Source organism: Heteronotia binoei, unplaced genomic scaffold (assembly GCF_032191835.1).
Source record: "Heteronotia binoei isolate CCM8104 ecotype False Entrance Well unplaced genomic scaffold, APGP_CSIRO_Hbin_v1 ptg001390l, whole genome shotgun sequence".
Lineage (NCBI taxonomy): Eukaryota > Metazoa > Chordata > Lepidosauria > Squamata > Gekkonidae > Heteronotia > Heteronotia binoei.
Window position 1 is genome coordinate 38,778 of NW_026800256.1, and position 22,069 is coordinate 60,846.

A 22,069-nucleotide genomic window follows, 5' to 3' on the forward strand; every position below is an offset into this window, starting at 1 on the left:
GGAGCCAAAGGTTCCTGTCCTCAAGCAGCCCCTTTGTGCGGCCGGGGCACGGAGCAAATGCAGTTCTATGCTGGAACCTCCTGCAAAGTCCCCACTTATAACATTGCAAGATTTGATACGTTAATGGAATTTGAAAGTGGATAATGCCTTGGTTTTGTACAGGCACAGAGTGGAAGCAGACCCAGGAGTCCCTGGGAGAAAGCTGATGCCGCCCAGCGCTGCCCCCTCGGCCCCAGGCACCTTCTTTGGTGCTGCCTGGCTAGAGAGAGCTCAGCTCTCCATGTAGCTTTCAGAGTTTGAGGCAGCTTCTGCCCCACCCCCTTCTGCCCTTCTTTCCCCTCCAGCAGAGGTGAAGAGTTGGGTCAAAAGGACAACAGAAGACTGATAAGAACAGATACTACACTTCGATCTTAGCCAAAAGGCCGAGAAGGCATTTTTCCCCCCTTTGGTGGCTTGAACTGAGCAAAACCTTCACTCTGAGTTTGAATTTTTCCCCCTCCTCTCTGGGCAGAGAAAAGGCAGGAAGGGGGGCATCAATTGCTTTCCAGGTGCTCCTCAGCCCCCCTTTATTTAAATGCTAATACATCTAGCAGGAGAGAGACTGGGTGGGTCAAGCTCTCCCCCTTCTCCAAGCAGGGAACAAAGATTTGGAGGACTTTAGTCTAGAAAGGCTCCAGGAAGAAGCCCCAAGAAACACTAGGGTGGAAGGGGGCCTGCCCTGGTCAGTGGGTGGGGGAAAGAGAGGTGATAAAACTCAGATGAACAAGGAAGAAGGTCTCTTTTGTGCTGGGCCCATCAGAGCAGACAGAACTCTTAACCGAAGTCTGGGGGGAGACAGCCATTTGGCCATGTGCTGTCCTGGAGAGCTGGAAGAAGCTTTGAGGTAGAGATCACTCTGTTGAGATTTGTAACTTCCTAAGATAAAGGAGCCTGCCCTATATTTTAAGAACTGATGGGTCAAGTATAGAGGGAGGGACAGAGGATTTGAATCTTGCCTGTTTATTTTCAGTCCCTTGCTCAGTCTGGTGCTGTGCTAACAGTAGGTTTGTGAACATTTTCTTTTGAATAAATACTTCATAATTTTGGATATTGGTAGTGGTTCTCTATACCACACAGACCTCCACCATCTTGGACACACTGTTTTAAAAGGAGGGCCAGGGTGAATGCAGTCAGTTGGCAACTGGCCATTTCTCCAGGGGCGCCCAAGGCAGTAAACTGTCCCCATGGTGACCAGGCAGCGGGACACTCAGAGGCCAGGCCTCAGGTCTTGGCCCTCCCAGTGGGCCATTCCTGGTGGTGGGTTATCGGAGAGAGAAAAGTCTCTCAGGGCGGGAGGGGGCCTGCAGAGCAGAGTAGGCCTGTTCCACCACAAGCTGTAGAGGCTTCCAATGTGCCCATCCTGTCTTTAAAAACATTTCACAAGAGGTTTTTCTTAGTATTCCCTCAAATTTCCAATTTTTGTGCTGAAATTTTTTTAAAGACTGAAATCCCCCCCCCCCCCCGGGCCTTCTCTAGAGATCCAGTCAGAGATCTCTAGCGATCTAGCCAGCCCAAGTAGGCCTCACTCTTCTGGGCAGCCCCCCCCCCCAGTCAAAAGGCCAGCCAGCCACCCGCTGCCCAAAATCACATAAGAAGTGGAGAAAGGTTGACATAGGGCTTCTCCAGGGGTTAATGAGGACTGCTGGGGGCATGGCAAAGCCTCTGGTGCATGGCTGCCTGCCCGCGCTCAGTGTTGGCTCTTGGGCAAATAACGCCCTAGGCAGGCGCCCCCCGGCACACTCCACTTGCCCCCCGCTGCCGCGCTCACCTCGCCACACTCCGCTCGCCCCCACCCCTGCCGCAGTGCTCTGCTCGCCCCCCCACACACCGCCACGCTCTGCTCGCCCCCCACTCCGGGCTGTGAGATGGCTGTAGGGCCATTTTAGGTGAGTGAGGGGGGGAGGAGCAGAGCATGGTGGCAGAGGGCCACAGGGGGCTGGCGGCGGGGAGGGGGTTGCCTTCTCTTCCCACCAGGACAATTTCAGTGCCGGGGAACCACTCTCCTCATCCAGGGATTGTTATGCAGCTGCACCTCCTTTTCAATGGACAAGGTAGGTGGGGAGGAAGAGGAGGAACCCTCAGAAAGGTTCAGGAGCTGCTCTCCTGTGAGCTCCTGCTGAATCTGAGGCTTGTATGTAAGTCAGAAAACAGTTACAAAAATGGACCAGAATTGGTGAAGGGGCGATATTACCACCCCCCTGGGCAAAGCTCACAAAGGGAAGAAGCCGGCTGGAAAACAATAAAGTTTCCCCAAACCATTCCTTTACTGGCCTTCTGACTACTAGTTTCAGGAATGCCTCCCCCAGTGTAAGATCCAGCCCCTCCCTGGGGAGAGAGAGGGATCCGCCCTCCCCCTATATGCCCTCTCTTCTGACTCAAAGGCTCCACCTGCTAAGTGCTAATTGGCTCCTACCTGGGGAATGTAGGCCTGTGGTTGGGTTGCCAGCCTCCAGGAATGGCCTTGAGATCTCCCAGAACGGCAACTGAGATCAGTTCCCCTGGAGAAAATGGCTGCTGGGGGGGGCTCTGTGGCAGAATATCCTGCTGAGGCCCCTCCCCTCCCTGAACCCCCAGGTACCACCCCTCCCCTCCAGCAATTTCCTGGTCCAACCAAAGCCCTGCAGCAGGCCACTCCAGTCCTCAGCCCAGACCTGGGACCGTGATGGGGGTGGGGGCACAACAGGTCTCTGTCCGTCCGTCCGCATGAGAGGCAAGTGTCAGGTTTAGGGGCCAGAAGAGGCAGGGAGAAAGAGGCTCCCTCCTGAGACCCACCCCCACTCACCTCTGCACCTGGGGTGACACAGCAACCTGGAGAACGCTGAGCAAGCCCTTTTGAACCATACAGCTTTACATCCTGCGATCAGAAGAGGCCAGCCTTGGTGGGCATAGATCTCCTGGTCTCCTTTAAGGTCTGCTTGAGTTCTGGGTACATCCAGAATCCCTCCCCCCCCCCCCCCCAGGATCTGATACTGCCCTGGAGGAAGCCACCTGTGACAAAAGTCCAGTCAGCCTCTGGCTCTCCGCCTTCCAACAAGGGCTAAGCGCTGCCCCTGGGAGTGGGGTGCCAGCGACAACCTGCTTTGGCTGGCTCTGGCAGGGAGGATGGCATGGGCACAACTGCTCCCTCCTGGCTTGCCAAAACCAGGGCAGAGTCCAGCGGCCTGCCAGCTCCTCGTTAAGACTTCCAGGAGGAGACAGACAGGGAATCTTCTGTTTTCTGTGACCTTCATGAAATATTCAGGGGCACAGATTGTGACATGACTTCTTAGCACCACAATTACTTTACAGATTATTCCTCGCCAAAATGCCGGGCAGAGACTGAAGCTGGGAGCAGAGAGGACTGCTTGGGGGTGGGGGGGTGGGGAGCAGAGCTGCAAGGGCAAACACTGGCTGGTTTCGCTCACACTTGCCCTGCCATGGCCTTCAGCAACAACATATGGCTCTACAGGGGGAAGTCTCCTGGACCAGATTTTTTGAAAAATGTGGGAGAGCAGCTGACAGTTACCCCCTTTGAGGCTTAAAAGGTCAGGGCTCAAGGTATCCAATGGGCAGAGGAGTTCTTCTATATGTCTCTGGCCAGGCTTTGAGAGCAATGTCTGTGACTCTACTCCCGCCCTGGGCAGCTGGGACTAGCAACAGCTGGAAGCAGGGCTCTTTCAGTTGTAGCACCCCATCTTTGGAAGTTATCTCTGGCACCCAGGGGTTTTTTTGCAGAAAAACAGGTGGTGGAGCTCATCCAGGGATTGTTATGCAGCTGCACCAACTATTCAATAGACAAGGAGGTGGAACTCTCAGGAGGAGGAGGAGGAACTCTCAGAAAGGTTCAGGAGCTGTGCTCCTGTGAGCTCCCACTGAATCCAAGGCCTGCTGGCACCAGATTTGTTGGCTTTCCAGAACCAACTGAAGACTCATTGATTCTCTCAGGTTTTTAGATGAAGATTGATTCTCCCCTCTGTAGCATGGGTCTGTAGGTGGATTATGCGACAAGAACCCGAGGACAGCCCAGCTGCTCCCTCCAGCCCAGGCGCCTCTTCCACAGAGTGGCCTGCTGCCTTGGAGGACTCTGCGGCCCTGCCGCCCCCTAGTCCTGGGTGCGGAGCTCTGCGGCCTCTGGCATGGAGGCTTCTTTAACTCACCGTGGCAGGCAGTCATCCATGGGCAGCCTCTCCAGCACAAATTGCCCTCCATCTACGCTTATGGCCATCACATTCCTTGCAGTCACGGACCCCCCAATGCCACTGCTGAAATGCAGGTTTTTGTGCTCCTTCTTGCTGTGTGCATCTTTCGTACCATCCTGGTTTAATGGTTTTAAGTGAATGACATTTGATTCATTTGATTTCAGTTGGTCTAAATATGTTGCAGCTGCCTTTTCTGTGAGCTGAGGTGGCAGGACGGAGCCCCATGTGGGGAAGGGAGGAGCGGGAGGAAGAGGCTGGTGGCAGCACCACTGCGAGGCAGCTCTCTGCCCTTGACTCCCCCCCTCCTTGGACACCTCTTGGGCTAGGTCAGGCCTAGGTGTGCAAACCCCTTCCTCCGTTTGGTCTTGATCCTTCCCAGAACAGCCTTCACTCTTTGTGCCAAATGCACTCTGATGGCACAGCTTCCAGAAGGGTCTTGCAGGCCCCTGAGCTAGCCCCAGCTGCCTTTTCCTGAGGGGGGTGGGGAGAAAGGGAAGGAGTGAGGTGTGGAAGGAGGTGTACAGAAGGCCTTCCACCACCGGAACAGGCAAGTTGGAGGAAAGAAGGGCCAGACTGAAGCTGCCCCCAGGCAGGCAGGCAGGGAGTGGGGCTGGGGCAGAGGCAGGGCCCCGTGACATCACAAGGAGGGAGAGGCCTCCATTGTCACTATCTATGGAGGCAGGGCCATGGGGGATTTAGGGAGGGGATCCCCAGAAATTGGGGGGGGGCTGGGAACCCCTCTAATAATGCTCCTAGGAAAAGGTGAGAATTGGCCAGCAGCTATAGTGGTCTCTCAGCAGTCTCCTGCGGTGTCCGGTTTTTCAAATTCACCTTTAGAATAGTCACTTTCAGGGCTGGTGCAGGAAGGAGGATGGCGGGACAGGATGAGGTGGGGGGGAGAGGGGGGTGGCTTGGCTTTGTTGAGGGCAGTTTGGAGAGGGGACAGTGGGCAGGAGCCAGAGTCATGTGTCTGGGAGGGGAGGGGGCACCCAGTGGTGACCCCTAGGTCAGGTGGTGCCCTAGGCGACTGCCTGCTTTGCCCACTCCCCCGCACCAGCCCTGGTCACTTTGAGATCTGCAAATATGTATACTACCATGTGCACGGGACAAACTAAAGGTCACAGACATGACAGTAAGCAAGACCACACTGTGGGAGAACATTTTAAAAGTTTTCCTGGCTGCCCATTTACAAGAGTCTTGTCTGTACCTTATTCATAAGAATAACTTTGTACTGAAACTGACGAAATGCTAGCATCACAAATGCCTTCATTTGGCAAATGCGAGGCTGAAGTCTTGCAGCCGGGGCAGAATACAAAACAGCTGCTGTGAACTCAATTTCTGAGCAATTTACAGAGTTCAAAGTAGTAGCAATCTTCTTCTTCTCACTTCAAACTCATCCTACAAGTGAGTAGAAGTACATTTTAAGGCAATTCAGAAAAGCCATGACCCCAAAGAAAGCCCACAGTTATGCCACCTACAAATGTATATACCTTGCCTTCTTAGCACACTGCTTAGAAATTCCACCTTAAAAGCACAGACATTCAGAACAAATTATTAATACCCCCCACATAATTAAGTTTATGAGGCATGACTGCATTCCTGTGCATGGTTAATTTCTGCTTTTTAGGTTCAACTTGCAAAACACATTTGGCTTCGACAAATTATCTTCAAACAGCAGAAATATCTCCCTCCTCCTTCTCCCTATCCCAGCTCTGGGTGATGCATAACATGTATTATAAAACAGCATACAAGTGAAAAAACAACATAACGTAACAACTTCAATTTTAAAAAAAGCATTAACCCCCCAGGTAATACCCCCTATGGGTTTTTATCTATGTTTCTGGCCTTCCGGGGCGTCATCATGGGAGGGGCAGAAGAAAATGTATAAAGTGTCTGTGGTGGGTGGGTGGGAAATGGAAGGTGCCAGCTGGGCAGCAGACTGTAGCTGCCCTTGGCCAAAAGGCTGGTGGAGCATCCCTGCCTTACAAGCCCTGTGGAATTGCATAAGATCCTGCAGGGCCCTGATGTTACCTGGATGAGAGTTCCACGAGGTCGGGGCCAGCACAAACAGGGCCCTGACTGGGGACAGCCAGACCTCCTCAGTCAGGGATCACCAGAAATGTGTTACTAGTAGAGCACATAGTAGAGTAGACCAGACGTAGTGGAGGAGACAACCCCACAGATACATTGGTCCCAGATGGCTCAAGGCCTTAAAGGTCAAAAACAGAACCTTGGACCTGACCCAGTATTCCACCAGGAGCCAGCCGGATATGTGCCACTGCATTCTGGACCTGCTGGAGCTTCTGGGTCAGTCCCAAGGGTAGGCCAGCATGGAACGAGTTACAGTGGTCGAGTCTGGAGGTGGCTGTTGCATGGATCACTGTGGCCTGGTCTGAGCATGGCAGGAAAGAAGCCAGTTGCTGTTCTTCCATCTTCAGAAACGTCACCTTAGCAATATGCCTGACCTGGGCCCCCACTGAAAGAGGCATCCAGTGGCAGATGGCACAGTGTTAATGGTGCCCCATCAAGAGCTGGGAGTCAGCACGCCAATCCTGCTCCCGCTCCCCCCAGCCACAGGACCACGGTCTGGCAGATTCTGCTTCAGCCTGCTCTTCTTTGGCCAGCCCACCATGGTTTCTAATCCCTCAGCCAAATTTTGTGGGACAGAGGCTGACCTGCCACCCAACAACAGAAACACCTGGGTCATCTGCATATCGATGACACCCAAACCTGAAACTCTTTGCCAGCTGGGCAAGGGGGGCACATCAGAGAGAGGAGTGCCCCTTGAGGAACCCCACATAATAAGGGGTGCCTGCACCACCCTCTGTGCCCGATGGAGAAATGAGGAGAGCCACTGAAGGGCCACCCCAAGAACTCCCACACTGGTGAAGCTGTGAGTCCGAAGTGTCGAATGCCACTGTGAGGTCAAGCAATAAGAGCAGTGCAGACCCACCTCATTCCAGCTGTCTATCAGGGCAACCAGCGCAGTCTCCTCCCCATGGCTAGGGCAGAAGATGGACTGGAGTGGGACCCAGAAACAGCAAATTTGAGACCAGGCAGTAATTGGCTGGATCTAAAGGATCCAAGGATGGGTTTTTCAAGAGCAGTACAACCATGGCCTCCTCCAGACCCTCTGGAAACACCCCGTCTCCAAAGGCAGATTGATGATGTCCACCATGTTGGATCAGGCTAATGGCCCATCCAGTCCAACACTCTGTTACACAGCGGCCAAAAAACCCAGGTGCCATCAGGAGGTCCACCAGTAGGCCCATGACTTGTATACGAACTGGAGCCCCTTAGCTGTCTTTGGATTCAGTTTGTGACTCCTTCAGGTGTTGACAGGGTCCTGCATGCTGTTAGGCTGGAGCTACAGAGCAAAGCCTCAATTTTCTCCATTGGCTGACCAGTACGTGAAGCAATTTATGTACAAAAGCTCACAATGCCCAGCCATTTCATGTTTTCCCCTGGGTCTTAGGCTCAAAGCATTGACTATGAGAGTAATGAATGTCAATAAGTTAAAAGTAGATTTGCAATTTACAGACACACACCTGAACAACATCTGAGATGATGAATATAACCCAGCCTGGATTATATTTGACTTTATGCCAATGCAGTCATAAAATATAATTCATAATATTGTTTATGGAGGAAGGGGGAGAGACCCACGAGGGCAAAAGGGCCAAGGGCCCATGAACGGCAGCATGAGGCCCTGTGGTGTAAACACATCCACCCAATATCTGTAGAGGCCGGCAGCTGCAGGGCCCCCTTTGGGCTGGGCTGGCTCCTGGAATGCTTTCAGCTCCCCTCCCCCCTCCAGATTATACTGCAAGGGATCCGTGACTGGAGTCGAATTCCGCAGACTGAAGCGACACCCTGCCTGGGAACTGACCAGAGCTGGCTTTGGGCATGCCTGACCTTGGCTGCCCCCCAGCCACATACAACTGTTTGTCCTCATTTAGGGCAGGATTGCACCACGTGGCTGGATCAGAAGTTATCCCGGAAGAGGACTTCTGGCCCTCTCTCCAGGTGGGGGCCCTCCCCTCTTTGCACCCACAGGATGAGCCCAAGAGCACACTTCCGCAGGGGAGCTCAGCCCCCGCACCCCCACGGAGCAAAGAAGGCAGCAGGACAGAGAAGCAGCCAGCGTCCCCCCCTTCTGTGCCGCCAGAACGCTTGGGAGACAGATGGCTGTTCTTCTCTGCAGGGCCAGATTCCCTTTGGCTCCACTAAGCATTGCCCCAGATGGCTCCAGGAAGCATGCATAGCCTGCAGCACTCCTGTGGCTCATAAGAAGCCCCTCTGATCCACCACGACAGGGTTGGCATGGAAGGCTGGCTCAGTCTGGAGCAGAAGGGGATTAGCGGGGACTCCCGTCCTCCAAGCATCAAGCCAACACTGCCAGGCGGGGGGCGGGGTCCTGCCTGCCTCTCACCTGGACCGTTTCTGCCCATCGTGATCAAAACACAGAGGAGCTTATTGCACCAGCCAGCTGCCCAGCCTCTTCAGAGCTCCTGCAGCCCCATCAAGCAACACCTGACTCTTGGATAGTGCCACGAGAGAGAGAGAGAGAGAGCAGCAGCAGGGTGCCACGGGCTCTGGGTCCCATCAGCCAAAGCAGAAAGCCACTCACTTCCTCAAACATTTCAGCCCCTTCAGCCCATTTCAACAAAAGCGCACTCATGGGGCAGGAAGGCTGGGACAGACAGTCAGAAACGGGCATTCTACAAGTGAGAGGAGCGAAGGAAGTGGCGCTAATTCCATCAACCCCCCCTCTCCTCCCCCCTGCAGGCAGGAAGCTCTGGAGCAGGCAGGAACCCTGGGGGGCCTCTCAGGGCTGCATTAACAATTAGGCCAAGTAGGCACTGACCTATAGACCCCCACATCTTTAGGGCCAGCTTCCCCCCCATTTCCCCCCTGCTAGCAGCCCTCCCAGCCTGCACTGCACGCACAGCCAGCAACTGAGCCGCTCTTTGCCCAACTTGCCTGGTGTGACCGCTGCTGGTGTCATTGCCAAGTTTGCCTCTCTCTGCCTCTCCCGCAGCTTTGTCCAAGGGGCTTTTGAGAAGGGGCCTGCAGGCTGCAGGGGGCTGCTCCAACTCTGAGATAATTTGCAAGCCCCACCCCCCAAATTCTGACTGCCTAGGAGCCTCCATAGGGTTTGATCCAGCCCTGGGTCGTCTTCCCTGCAGCAAAGAGAGGCCAGGTCCTCTGCATGGCCAAAGGCCCTCAGCAGATACACGTGCCCTGCCCGGGCAGAACTGAAGCCTCTGGGGTGCCCCGGAGAGACAGTGCTTAAGGGCATGGGAGCTTTGGGACGTCTCTGAAGTTCTCATCTCCCCCACTTTCTCTCTCTTTGGGGGAGCAAAAGGGGTGTGGCCTGTAGCTAACCAGGGGCCCACGGGGCCTGGCCCCTGACAGTTTTGGAAGGCTCCTCACCCCCAGACTGCCCCTCTCCCCCCTGCATGTTTGTAATCACATGGGAGGGGCGCCCAGGAGCAGCTGCTGCCCCTCCCATGCCATTCAAAAGGGCCGCAATTCAGCTGATTGGTGGGGTACAAATCATGCAGGGGGGCAGCAGAAACAGCCACCAGCCCCCTCCCCCCATGGCCCCTCCCTAGGTGGCTTGGGTGAATTCTGCACCAGACTCCATTGTGGGGTGTCTCCTGTGCCGGGCGGGGGGCGGGGCAATGTTCCTCTTGACCAGCACTGCCAGGAGGCTGCCTGGAAATCAAAAGAGCTGCTCCAAGGCCTTCCAAGCTGGCATCTGCAATCACTTGGTCTCTCTCTCTCTCCCTCTGCATGCTGAACTTGTGAACTCTTTTCACTGCTTGGGGGTCCAGAGTGAGCAAAACAACCCACAACAACAGGCAGCACTTCTGCATGCTTTCATTTTGCAGCTCTAGCACTGTGCGCCCAGTCTTGGATGACCCGGGCCAGCCCAACCGTCCCAGATCTCAGGAGCTAAGCAGGGAGCTAAGGACATAAGAGAAGCCATGTTGGATGAGGTCGATGGCTCATCCAGCCCAGCACTGTTGCCCCCCAAAGAGCACAGGGCATCACTGCCCCAGACAGAATGCCTAAGAGCCACTCACTCCATAGGTTTGTCTAATCCCCTCTCAAAGCCGTCTATACCTGTAGCTGCCACCACTTCCCGCAGCCATAAATTCCACATGTGTGTGACTCTTTGGGGGAAGGGGACTCCATTGCCCTGTTCAAAGCTCCTTCATTTCACTGAGTGCCCAGGAGTTCTTGTGAAAAGGACTTCCTCTGTCTTCTCTATCCCAAGCCTAATTCTCTAAATCAGACACCCCTCAGTCCTCATTTCTCCAGGCTAAAGAGCCCTGACCTCTGTGGCATCTTTGGAATAATCTTTGGAGGCCTGGGTTTCCCCACTTGCTGAGTCCACTGTGCAGTGGAACCTTTCACCCCTGGCAAGACAAGACCAGAGAAACCCCACCAGTCCCCTTCCACGGGGAAGGGAGCCCCTCACGTGCCCATCTTTCCTAGCAAGCCAGCCGAGAACTGTGCCTGTGGACGTGTGTGCAGAGATCCGCAGACGGCCCTCCTGGCTCCCAAGGAACGGATACAGCAAGGGCATTTGGAGCAGCTCCCTCCTCCCACTTCCATGGCCAGATGCCTTCCTTGCACCTACTGGCAGGTACCTCTCCACCACTACCCTTCTGCTTGAAGGTAAAGGGAGTACTGACCCATGGGGTGTGACGTTTTCTTGGCAGACTTTTTGTTATGGGGGTGGTTTGCCATTGCCTTCCCCAGTCATCTACACTTCCCCCCCAGCAAGCGGGTACTCCTTTTACCGACCTCGGAAGGATGGAAGGCTGAGTCAACCTTGAGGTGGCTACCTGAACCCAGCTTCCACTGGGATTGAACTCAGGTTGTGAGCAGAGCTTGGACTGCAGTACTGCAGCTGACTACTCTGCGCCAGGGGGCTCCTAAGACCCTTCTACTTACTGCCCCCCCCCCTGCAAAGAATTCCAACTGGATCCAGAGATGTAGAGAAGCCTCCAGAGAGAGTCTGCTTTGCAAGACAAAGAAGGAGGGAGCACAGGGGGTGGGTGGGGCTTGGTCTCCCCAACAGCTGCAGGCGGGCATGGATGGGCTAATGGCAGCACAACTGTCTGTGTGTGTGTGGGGGGGGGGGTTGCTGCTGCCCCCCCTCCTCCCGGGCAAAGGGGAGGTCCAGAGGGAGTCGCTCTGTGGGCAAAGGAGGCCCGCCCAGAGTGTGCGTGTGGGGCACGGGGGGGGGGGGGCGAGCTGGAAAAGTGCTGGCGAAGAGGGGGTTTGAGGAAGGGAGCAGCCATTTCCTTCTGGAGAGGAGTTGCAATTCCGGGAGATCTCCAGGCCCCACCTGGAGGAGGCTGTGTGGCGTTGGGCCCTCCCGGCGGGAGCGGGGCTGGGCGAGGAAGGGAATCCTCTCGGGGCCGGGAGAAGTGGCGGCGGCGGCCAGAGAGCCAAGCGGGCGGGCTCCCCCAGTGGGCATGTGCGGCGGCATCCACGGCGCCTGCTCGGCTGCGGCAGCCACGGGAAGGGAAGGGAAGGGAGGCGCCGCCGCCGCCGCCGCCGCGCACCGGCAGCCGGAAAGGGAGGGAGGGAGCCGCCGCCGCCGCCCGTGGCCGCATGGAGAGAAGCCGCCTGCCTCCCGCTTGGACCGCCCGGCAAGAGGAGGAGGAGGAGAGCCGCCGCCGCCCAGGTGAGCCGCGGCACCAGCAGCAGCAGCAGCAGCAGCAGCGGGAGGAGGGCGAGGCCGGGCGCCGGGCCCCGTTCCGCTCGCGCTGGGCTGGGCTGGGCGGGCGCCAGGCGGGGAGTGCGGGCGGCGGCGCCCCTGCAGGTGTGCGCGGGGCTGGCTGCTGCCTCCTTCCCGGGGCTCCCGCCGCCGCATCTCCCTCCCCGGCCGGCAGCCTTTCCGTGGCCTGGGGGAGCGGGTGGCTTAGGAGGGGGGAGGCGGCGCAGAGTCCTGACCTTGGCCGGCCGGCCGGGCCTTCCTTGGGGGCCTGCAGCGCGTGTCCCTCCCTGGTGCTCTGGGGGGCCGGCGCGGCGGGGCCGGGGCCTGGGGCTGCTGCTGCTCGCGGGCGCTCGGCGGGCTCCAGCCGCCCTCCGCAGCCGGGAACGGGAGGCGGCGGCGGCAGGGCAGGGCAGGGGGTGGCCTGGGCTGGGGAGCCCGCGCTGCTTCGGGCCGGGGGGGGGAGGAGGGGGCCCAGTGCCAAAGGGCGGGGCGCGCGCTGCGGCTCAGGCGGGGCCTTTGGCGAGGGAACGGCGGAGCCGAGGAGGACATCGGTCCCGAGGGAAGCTGGCGGGGAGGACCACCTTGTGCCTCTTTTCTTCGCTCGCCGACCACAGGGGGGAGCCAGAGAGCCCCATCAGGTGTGCGTCGAGCAGGAAGGCTGACCCGCGCCCCCTGCCGCGAGGGGGGACTTGCTCGAGTGGGGCTGCTGGGGGGCCTTCTCGGCCCACTTGGCCTGCTGCAGCCCGTGCCCCCAAGCAGGCCAGCCCAGTGTCCCCTCTAGGCTAAGTTAGTGTGAGCTAGATAGCAGGTTTTTAGCCTCTGGCTCACACATTTTTGTTTCAGCTCAAGAAAAACGCCCCCAGAGCAAGCTAATATATGCAGGAGCTCACAAAGTAGGATTTTTGCTCACAAGACTGCAGCTTGGAAGGAACATTGGTGCAGACCTCCCTCCTTCCTGGCTGCAGCAGGGCCCTCCTTTGCCAGAGACCTGGTGTCTTCCTGACAGGTGGTGCCAGAGGGAGGGAGGGTGTCCGGTGCTGCTGGGAGCCAGGCAAGAGCAGTCTTGCCACCTCTGGGGCTGCGCTCGTGGCAGAAGCCTGACTCAGGACTGCCTTTCAGCTCCCCCCTTCCGCCCCCACTCCTTGGCGGCCGCAGCAGCATCCCTCTTCCGAGCACTTGGGAGCTGAGAGAGCAGAACTGCTGCTGGTGCTTCTTGCAGCCGGCATTTCAGAAAGGGCCTTGCTGCTTGCAGGAATGTTCCAGAAGAGTTTACCCAGATGTCTCTGGGTTTAGGGACTGACGTTTTGTGGCGTTTAACCACAATAAAGAAATTCTGAGCTCCCTTGGCTGGAGTCTTGTAGCACAATAATTCCAGCTACTTCCCTGACCTTCCCAAAAAGGTGAGGCTGATAAGGCTTTTCACCTTAGAGAAAAGGGCTCTAAGGGGGTGTGTGTGACATGACAGGCTGCTGAAATTACGTTGGTGGTGGGGGGGAGGTAGAGAAAGCGGATAGTGAGAACTTTTCCTTCCTCTCCCACCTGTGCAGCACCAGCTGCACTGGCTTCCGGCTGAGTACCGAGTTAGATTCAAGGTCTTGGTTATGACCTCTAAGGCTTTGAGCAGTCTGGGACCCACATATCTATGGGACTGTCTCCTCTACTATGTCCCTGGGAGGGCGCTATGCTCCACTGTTTGAACCAGTCCTCATATGGTGGAACTCTCTGCCGAATTCCACAGGGCCTTGGGAGGCTCATGCCCCCTCTTTCCCCTTATGCTCAGTCAGAAAGTGGTCGGAATCAGTCTTTTGGGGGTGGGAGTGGGGAGAGGGACAGGCTGTAGCTGGGAGCAGGAGGAGGCTGGGCTGGGCTCAGAAGGGGGGGCTTTTGCTGCTGCGGCGGGTGCCCCTGCCTGGCACCAGGTGACTGAGTGCTTGTTCCCCTCCTCCTGCCACAGAGGGAGTGGGCATTCTTCTCAGTGCTTCTGAGGATGTCCTAGAGTGGTGTGGCATGTTGAGGCATCGGTCCCCTCCCCTTCTCCAGCTCCAGGCTATGAGGGGAGTAGCTCGGGGAGCTGTGGGTTGGCTGCCTGGACTCTTCTCCAAACCTGCTTGTGCTCCTACGGCCCTTGGCCTTGCTCCTTCTTGCACCGAGTTGTCTAATGGTTCTGCAGCTCTGCTCCTTCCTGCTGCTCTGGGCTCTTTCTTTTTGTACCCAAGTTTGTCACTTGGAGGCCTCAGAGCTGTCTTTGGTGGGTGGAGGGTTCCCTTCAGCTCTCCTGAAGATGAATTAAAAAGATGCCAGTGCTGTTGCTGCGCCTTTCACGCCTTTCTGGGGTTCCTGGGGCTTGCTTTGTGCCTCTCAGTGCTTGGGAGGACCAAGAGAGGTGTGCAGTGCAGGCCGAGGCTGCTGGCCTTCCTGTTTCTCCAGGGAGGGACTGCTTGTGCCTGCAGCCTGCTGGGTCAGCAGACAAGGCGTCCCCTGGCTTGGTGGATCTGCTTCGTGCAGGACCAGGGCCAGCTCTGTCCCTCTCTGGACTGCTTCTTCATGGCCTCTTGCATGGCCTGGCCTGGCTGGGCTCCACAGTGTATCTTCTGTGCCTCTCAGGCGCTCTATGTAAGTGGAGCAGTGCATTTCTTCCAGCTGGCCTTTTGTTCACCTTGCGGCGAAGGGAGGGAGAGAGGCTGGTGAGCCAAGAGGGGCAGGGGCGGTCAGCTCCGAAGGAGGGGCTGGGCTCATTCCCTGACTGCTGCCAGGCCTCTGCAGGGACTGGTCTTGCAATGGCCCCCTGACCCCGCTCTTCCAGGGCTGAGGATCTGCAGAAGGCCTTGCTTGGTTGCGGCCCGATGGGGTGGGGTGGGGGGGAGGGAGTCTTGCAATGGCTTTCTCTTGATGCAGGGCCCCCTGACCCCACCCTTCCAGGGCTGAGGATCTGCAGAAGGCCTTGCTTGGTTGCGGCCCAATGGGGTGGGGTGGGGGGAGGGAGTCTTGCAATGGCTTTCTCTTGATGCAGGGCCCCCTGACCCCACCCTTCCAGGGCTGAGGATCTGCAGAAGGCCTTGCTTGGTTGCGGCCCGATGGGGTGGGGTGGGGGGAGGGAGTCTTGCAATGGCTTTCTCTTGATGCAGGGCCCCCTGACCCCACCCTTCCAGGGCAGAGAATCTGCAGAAGGCCTTGCTTGGTTGCGGCCCGGTGGGGTGGGGTGGGGGGAGGGAGTCTTGCAATGGCTTTCTCTTGATGCAGGGCCCCCTGACCCCACCCTTCCAGGGCAGAGAATCTGCAGAAGGCCTTGCTTGGTAGGGGCCCGGTGGGGTGGAGTGGGGGGCTCCTTTTCTCTTACCCCAACAGTACCAAGACTTTCCCTGCCTTTGCTGGTGGGTTCGTGTTTGGATGGGGAGGGCGAAGGGCCTTTCCCCTCCCTGACTGGCTGGCACTCCATCTATGTGTGTGTGTGTCCTTGCTTATTCACACTTGACAGGGGGCCAGAGAGCTCATAGGGGGAGGGAATGGGTGGCTTTTACTGGACTCCACGGCCTTGTGGAGAGTTCTGGCTGTTGAGGAGTGAGTGGTTCTCCCAAGAGTCAGTTCTGGAGCCTGACTGTGGGGCCTAGACAGGTTAGGGACTGGGGTGGCATTTGGGTGTTCTTAAGAGGGGCCTCCTTTGCTGGCACCCTGTGAGGACCTCTGGGCAGTCTTGCTTGTCATTCGCTTTTTCTGGCTTTTGGGGCCAGCTGGCCTCTGCTTTGGGTGTTCTTGCATCTTCTTGGCAACTTTGTTGAAGAAAGAATCCTTTTCTTATTTAGAACACTGTTTTCAGCCCTGCCTGCACATACTATAATTAGGAACTCTTTCAGCATTAGAAAATTGCCGGCCTCTGTGGAATCCCTGCCGTTGTGTCATCTCCACTTTTCAGGAAACACCCCTTGGCAGGGCTCACCTCCCTTCAGCAAAAGCCCCTCCTGCTCATCCCCTTAAGAGGGAGGAGGGGCTTTGCTTTGTGGAGCAGAAGGGGACATTGGCCTGAGGCATCTCCCTCCCCAGGGGGCAAGAGGGCAGTAAATTGGAGGGAAACACCTTGTGATTCCACAAAGTAGGAGTCCACTCTCACCTTTAAGACCAACGAAGTTTTATTCAGAATGGAAGCTTTCGTATGCATGCATATTTCTTCAATGGGGTACAGTGAGCAGAAATATATCCAGCTGGTGGGTTAAGAGTAAACTGATACAAGGTTAGGATCAAATGGCAAAACAGTGTAATAAACAAATTGGAAGACCTTTTGGTCTGGAGAGCATTTGTGTGGGAAACCAATAAAAGGTAATGAAAGTTGCCTGTGAATTGCTCTCGCTACAAATCTAGGTAAAACCAAAGGAGTGATGTTCTTCTCCACCTAATTCACTTTTTTAACATTAACATATATTATAAAAATCATTCTCTACATTATAAACATCATTCTAGTTTGCCATTAGAAAAAAAGGAATGCATTAAAATATAATGGAAATGGGTTTGGATCAAGACAAGGCTCATCCAGCCCAGCCAATGTCCCTTATTTGAGGATGTTCCACAGGCAGTTCCAGGCCTTTCTGGCTCTGCTGTTGGGATCTTCTGGGTGTTTTCAGATGGCTGCAATTGACTGGAGTGGACTTCCTTTTCTCCTGCATGAGCCAGGCCGTGATGCTGAGAGTTCTCTCATGAGGTTTGTGTGCAGGACAGGCTGCACTCCATGGTGACCCTTTCGGGTTTACAGCAAGCTGGCCGGCTCCCCGTCTCAAAGATCCAGAAGTATTAACCAGGAATGGTGGATGCCCCAAAATGGGCACGAGGGAAGGTATTTGATGCTTTCTGAAGGTAAAGCAATTTGTGCCCAGGAAAAGGGTGTGGGCACCTGTGCTGTCCTTGAGCATGAGACATGGTTCTCTTCCTTCCACAGTTCCTCTGTTGCCTTTTGGAGTTGGTTTCACTGCTTCAGCCACCCTGAGCCTGCTTCGGCGGGGAGGGGGGGATGTAACTAAACGTCAGCGTTTGACCCCCCCCCCCTCCACTCCACTCCGCCAAGCCAAAGCAGCAGTGCTGAACAGTGCCCCCATGATGCCCCCCCCCGCTTTCTTTGTCCTTCCTTTGCCTGCCCTATGAGATGTGCAAGAGCCTATCTCCTGGCTGGCTTTAGAAGAAGCCCCCCAGTGCCTGCAGCGGTATCTGTTTCTAGGTACTTGGAATTGGGCCTGGGGAGCAGCTGATCTCTTGGCAAATGCCTTTGCTGGGGGGGGGGAGCTGCTTCTAGAGAGCCATTGGTGATCCTTGAGCGGGAAGTGGGGGAGGGGGGGGGAGGAATTGCTTTCAAGGGTGCCAAGAGCAGCCTCCGGACCCCTGCCTGGAATGTAATAGAGCCCCCCCCCTCTGCTCTCCAGGAGGTGTTGGTGGCTTTGGGCCCCTCCCCCAGGCCAGGCTTTTCACTCTCTTCTTTCTGGGTGGGGGGGCGGGGGAGGAGGCTTCTGGTGCTTGGCACAGTTCCCGTCTCAGAGCAGATTTCTTCTCAGGCTGTTTCAGGGCTGTGGCTCTTCTGCACCACCTGTTCGTCATGGGGCTCTTGTCAATCAAGAGCCGTAGCTGATTGATCACCTGCCAATTAATAGATGGAGTTGAAATTTGCATAGTGCCCAAACCTCGCAGTGGGGCCCTTCTTGGGATTCTGCACTCGATGTGAGCCATTGCAGTGCGGTGTATTCTTGGAAAAGGCAGTCCTGTTTTCCTTTGCAGCGTTTCCCCCCCTTATTGGACCCACCCGCTTCTGAATGCGTGCGGCTGATTCTGGAAGGGTCACTGGTCTGTTGCTCTGTTGCTGTCCGGAGCTGCTGGCTTCCTGTTGCTGCCGACTCTGGGGCTGCCTGCAGGGCCTTCCAAGCGGGTTTCTGAACAGTGGACTTGCACCTGGTTTGGGTTTCTTGTGCATTTCCCATTCTGGTTTCAGTTGCACACAGTGTGTTTGTTTCGTCTAGAAGCTCATGTGCTTCTCCGTCCCCCATCTGTTCTCAGACACGCATCTGCCCTGAGCAGAGCAGGAGAGTCCAGCGGTTTCAGGGGTTGTCTGCATTGCCGTCTGTGGCTTGTGAAGCTTGGCCTTTTCAGACAGAAGGCACTTCCAGCAGCAGAACCCAGCTTCCCCCCTTCCGCTGCATTGCTGCTCCTGGGGAAGAGGGGTCCCTCCGGAACAGAAAGAGGGGCCAGCCGGGGATCTGCAGCAGGAAGAGGGAATTGGTAGAAACTGCGCCTCCTGTGGAATAACCAATGATTTCCTCCTCCCACCTGGCTCTGAATGAGGTTGAGGATGTAACCGGCCCTTCCTGTGCTGGGGGGCGGGGGAGTGTTTGAGTGTCCACATCCTGTTGGGAGCAAAGGGGATCAAGCCGCCCCCCCTTTTCCCAGCATCTGGTGTCTCCCTGTTCTGCTGCACATTGGGAGTGGGATGCCACCTGGGAAATGACGGAGACCAATCCACAGTGGGATTTTGAGGAGCTTCTCCCCTTTCTTCCCCCTGAAGACATTTGGCTGTGCAAGCAGATGCTCTGCTCTGTGTTTGAGGCATTCAGCACTTCTTGTCCTGGATCCCAGGCGGGGGTGGGGGGTGGGGGTGGCTGGCATGCATCAGCTTCCACCTTTCCTTGCCAGCTGGCTGAGTCAGCTGGGCCCTTGTGGTGGCAGGAACTGGTGACTCGTGAGCAAAGCATTCTGGTGGGGAGGTGGCTGGCAGAGCCGTGAGCGTCTTCCCAGTTCCTTCACCTTCCACAAATTCTCTGCACAAATGGGAGAAATAATGATCAGGAATGAGCTTGGCAGGGTCCTGGCTCTTGTGTGGCTTGCCAGTCAGAATAAAGGGCATTTCAGCAGCTCTGCTGAGCCAATTAGGATAATGCGCATGCAGCTGGAATGTGCCTTCTTGTGCCATCCGCCCCCTCTGGCTGCAGAGGCTGGACCATCCTGACACCATGCTTTTTGCTCTGCGTGTGTAGAGTATCGGACTCAGCGCAAGCGCCGCGCGACCTGAGGGCGCACTCAGGTCGCCGTGCGCTGCGCGGGAAAAGCCCCGCCAATCCAGACCAAGGGCGGGAAGTTTAACTGGCCAGGATTGGGCTGGCCAGCGAAGGGGATGTTCCGGGATGCATGTATAAATTAGCGGACCCGGCCGCGTCTGTTCTGTTCTGTAATGTACCAGCGAATAAAGAATAAGCTTCCACCACGACTCGTCTCCCAGTACATTACACTGGCGACGAAGGTGGGATCTAGCTAGGTCCGGCCGCCCGAGGGGAACCAGACCTGGCCGGAGACGAGGAAGGTGGGGACCGCAGGACCGCACAGCCCGCCGCCACCATGGCGAACCCGAGTGTAACGACGGGCCATCTTGCGGAATTCAACCCGGAGAACCCCGAGAGATGGGAGACCTATACGGAACGAGTCGCGTGCTACCTGCGGGCGAACCTGATCGACGACGACGACCGAAAGAGAGACGTCCTGCTGAGCGTCTGTGGAGAAGAAACTTTCGAGATCGCACGCGGTCTCTCCGCTCCGGCGAAGCTGACCGAGAGGACCTACGGAGAGGTCGTGAGGCTCCTCACGGGCCACTTTTCGCCCCAACCGTCCATCGTCGCCCGCCGGTTCCTCTTCCACAAGAGGGACCAGAAGGCGGGGGAGACAGCGGCGGTCTACCTGGCGGCCCTTCGGCAGATCGCCGGAAACTGCAGTTTCGACAAGAGGGACGAAGCCCTGAGGGACCGATTTGTCTGGGGCCTCCGGGACGAGCGACTGCAGCAGAAGCTCTTCGCAAAAGAGGAGCTCACCCTACAACAAGCCTTCAACGAGGCGACGGCGTTCGAAAGGGCCACCAAGGCGTACGGCCAGCCACGTGGGGAGGCAGTCCACCAGGGAGAAACGGAGCCGGAGGACCGAGCAGAGGAAGAAGCGTTCCAGCTCCGGCGGCCTCAAAGAGCGGACACACGGGCCCCCGCGAGACAACGAGCGACGGAGAGGGCCACCGCCACCACCGGTTCCCGGTGCGCCAGCTGCGGCGACCCCCACGAGCGGAGGGACTGCCCGTACCGAAACCTGGACTGCCGCAGCTGCGGAAAGACAGGCCACATCGCCCGGGCTTGCCGGGCCAAGAACAGCCGCCGCCAACCGTCAGCGCATCACGACTCCATGGACACACACACGTCGGCATCCACCAGTCTGCAGGTATTGAGCTTGCCCCTCTCGGCCCCAGACAAGGTCAAAATGTCAGTCCTAATCGAGGGCGCCCCCTGCATCATGGAAGTAGACTCGGGGTCCTCCATCTCTATCATTTCGGAGGAAACCCTCAAGAGACTATGTCCCAGCCGCCGCCTCCAAACGAGGCCAGTGGACTTCGTACTGAGGGACTTTCAGAAGAACCCAGTACACATCGTGGGGTGGGCCCGGGTGCATGTAGAAAGAGGGGGTTTTAAGGGGCCCCTAGACATCCTAGTGGTCAAGCGCCAACTGACCACACTCCTCGGGTTGGCTTGGTTCAAACCACTGGGGATCCAGCTGGTGGGGGTGGACCACGTGCAGACCAGCCATTTCGACGGGGTCTGCCGGGAGTTCCCAGAGGTTTTCGACGGGTCCTTGGGGAGCTACAAGGGCCCGCCCATCACCCTACCGATCGACCCTATGGTCAGGCCCATAAGGCTCAAAGCGAGGCGCGTTCCGTTCGCCCTCAAACAAAAAATAGAGGCAGAGCTGGACCGCCTCACAGCCCAGGGCGTCCTAGAGCCGGTAACGTATGCAGAATGGGAGACCCCCATAGTAACGCCGGTCAAGCCCAACGGGGAAGTAAGGATCTGCGCTGACTACAAGTGCACGATAAATAAGGCACTGCAAGACAACCCCTATCCAGTCCCGGTAGTCAGCCATGTCCTGGCAGCACTAGCCGGGGCGAGGGTTTTTGGGAAGCTGGACTTAGCACAAGCATACCAGCAACTGCCGGTCGACGCTAAGACAGCGGAGGCACAGACGATAGTGACCCACAGGGGTGCGTTCAGGGTTAAACGGCTGCAGTTCGGGGTTAGCGTAGCTCCGGGGATATTCCAGAGCATAATGGACTCTCTTCTCAAAGGGATCCCCGGAGTTCAACCCTTCTTTGACGACGTTTTAATCGCCGCCCCCACCGATGGAGAGTTCGGCTGCCGCCTGCGAGAGGTCCTCAGACGGTTCCAAGCGGCGGGGCTGAAAGTCAAAAAGGAGAAATGTTTGTTGGGAGTTCCGCGGGTGGAGTTCCTGGGGTTCGCCGTGGACGCGGCTGGAATTCACCCAACGGCAGACAAGACCAGGGCCATAGTTCAAGCCCCTGCCCCCAAATGCAAAGCAGAACTACAGAGTTTTTTAGGTTTATTGAACTTTTACCACGCATTCTTGCCCCACAAGGCCGCCGTGGCGGAGCCGTTACACCGTTTGTTAGATAAACAAGCCCCGTGGGTCTGGGGTAAACACCAAGCAGCGGCGTTCCAGGCGGTGAAAGACCTCCTGGTCTCTAACGCGGTACTTCATCACTACGATGAAAACTTACCCCTGATCCTGGCTTGCGACGCCTCTCCCTACGGAGTAGGAGCGGTCTTAGGGCACCAACTCCCGGGCGGGGGAGAGGTGCCAATCGCTTACTACTCCAGGACTCTGTCCCCGGCAGAGAGGAACTACGCCCAGATCGATAAGGAGGCCCTGGCGATCGTGGCGGGGGTACATAAGTTCAACGACTACCTCTACGGTAGGCGCTTCACCATCGCTACTGACCACAAGCCGCTCCTCGGCCTCCTAGCCCCCGATCGTCAGACCCCCCAAATTCTGTCTCAAAGGGTTTTAAGGTGGAACCTGTTCCTGAATTCTTACACGTATACGCTGATACACCGCCCCGGTAAAGCAATGGGTCACGCAGACGCCCTCAGCCGCCTCCCGCTACCCGCGACGGACCCAGATCCCGCCCCGGCACACGGAGTGATGCTCATAGAGTCGCTCCCCGAGCGCCCCCTGCACGCGAGCGAGGTGGCTCGGGCGACCGGGAGAGACCGCGTCCTCGCACGGGTCAGGGACTGGGTGGGAAGGGGGTGGCCCTCGG

At 57.0% G+C, this 22,069-nt stretch overlaps 1 protein-coding gene and 1 pseudogene across 3 annotated transcripts in view; one reads left to right on the forward strand and one right to left on the reverse strand.

Annotated features, from left to right (window-relative positions):
• Positions 1 to 352: 352 nt before the first annotated feature.
• On the reverse strand, positions 353 to 434 carry LOC132591054 (U2 spliceosomal RNA; annotated as a pseudogene).
• An 11,323-nt stretch (positions 435 to 11,757) lies between these two features.
• LOC132591053 (leucine-rich repeat and fibronectin type III domain-containing protein 1-like protein) overlaps positions 11,758 to 22,069 on the forward strand; it is a 34,385-nt gene continuing 24,073 nt past the window's right edge. Inside the window, exon 1 of one of the 3 annotated variants that reach the window (XM_060263932.1) lies at positions 11,758 to 11,925. The gene's annotated coding sequence lies outside the window, so the exon portion shown is untranslated. The remainder of the gene's footprint in view (positions 11,926 to 22,069) is intronic. The other 2 variants (XM_060263935.1, XM_060263931.1) reach the window with 2 other exon arrangements.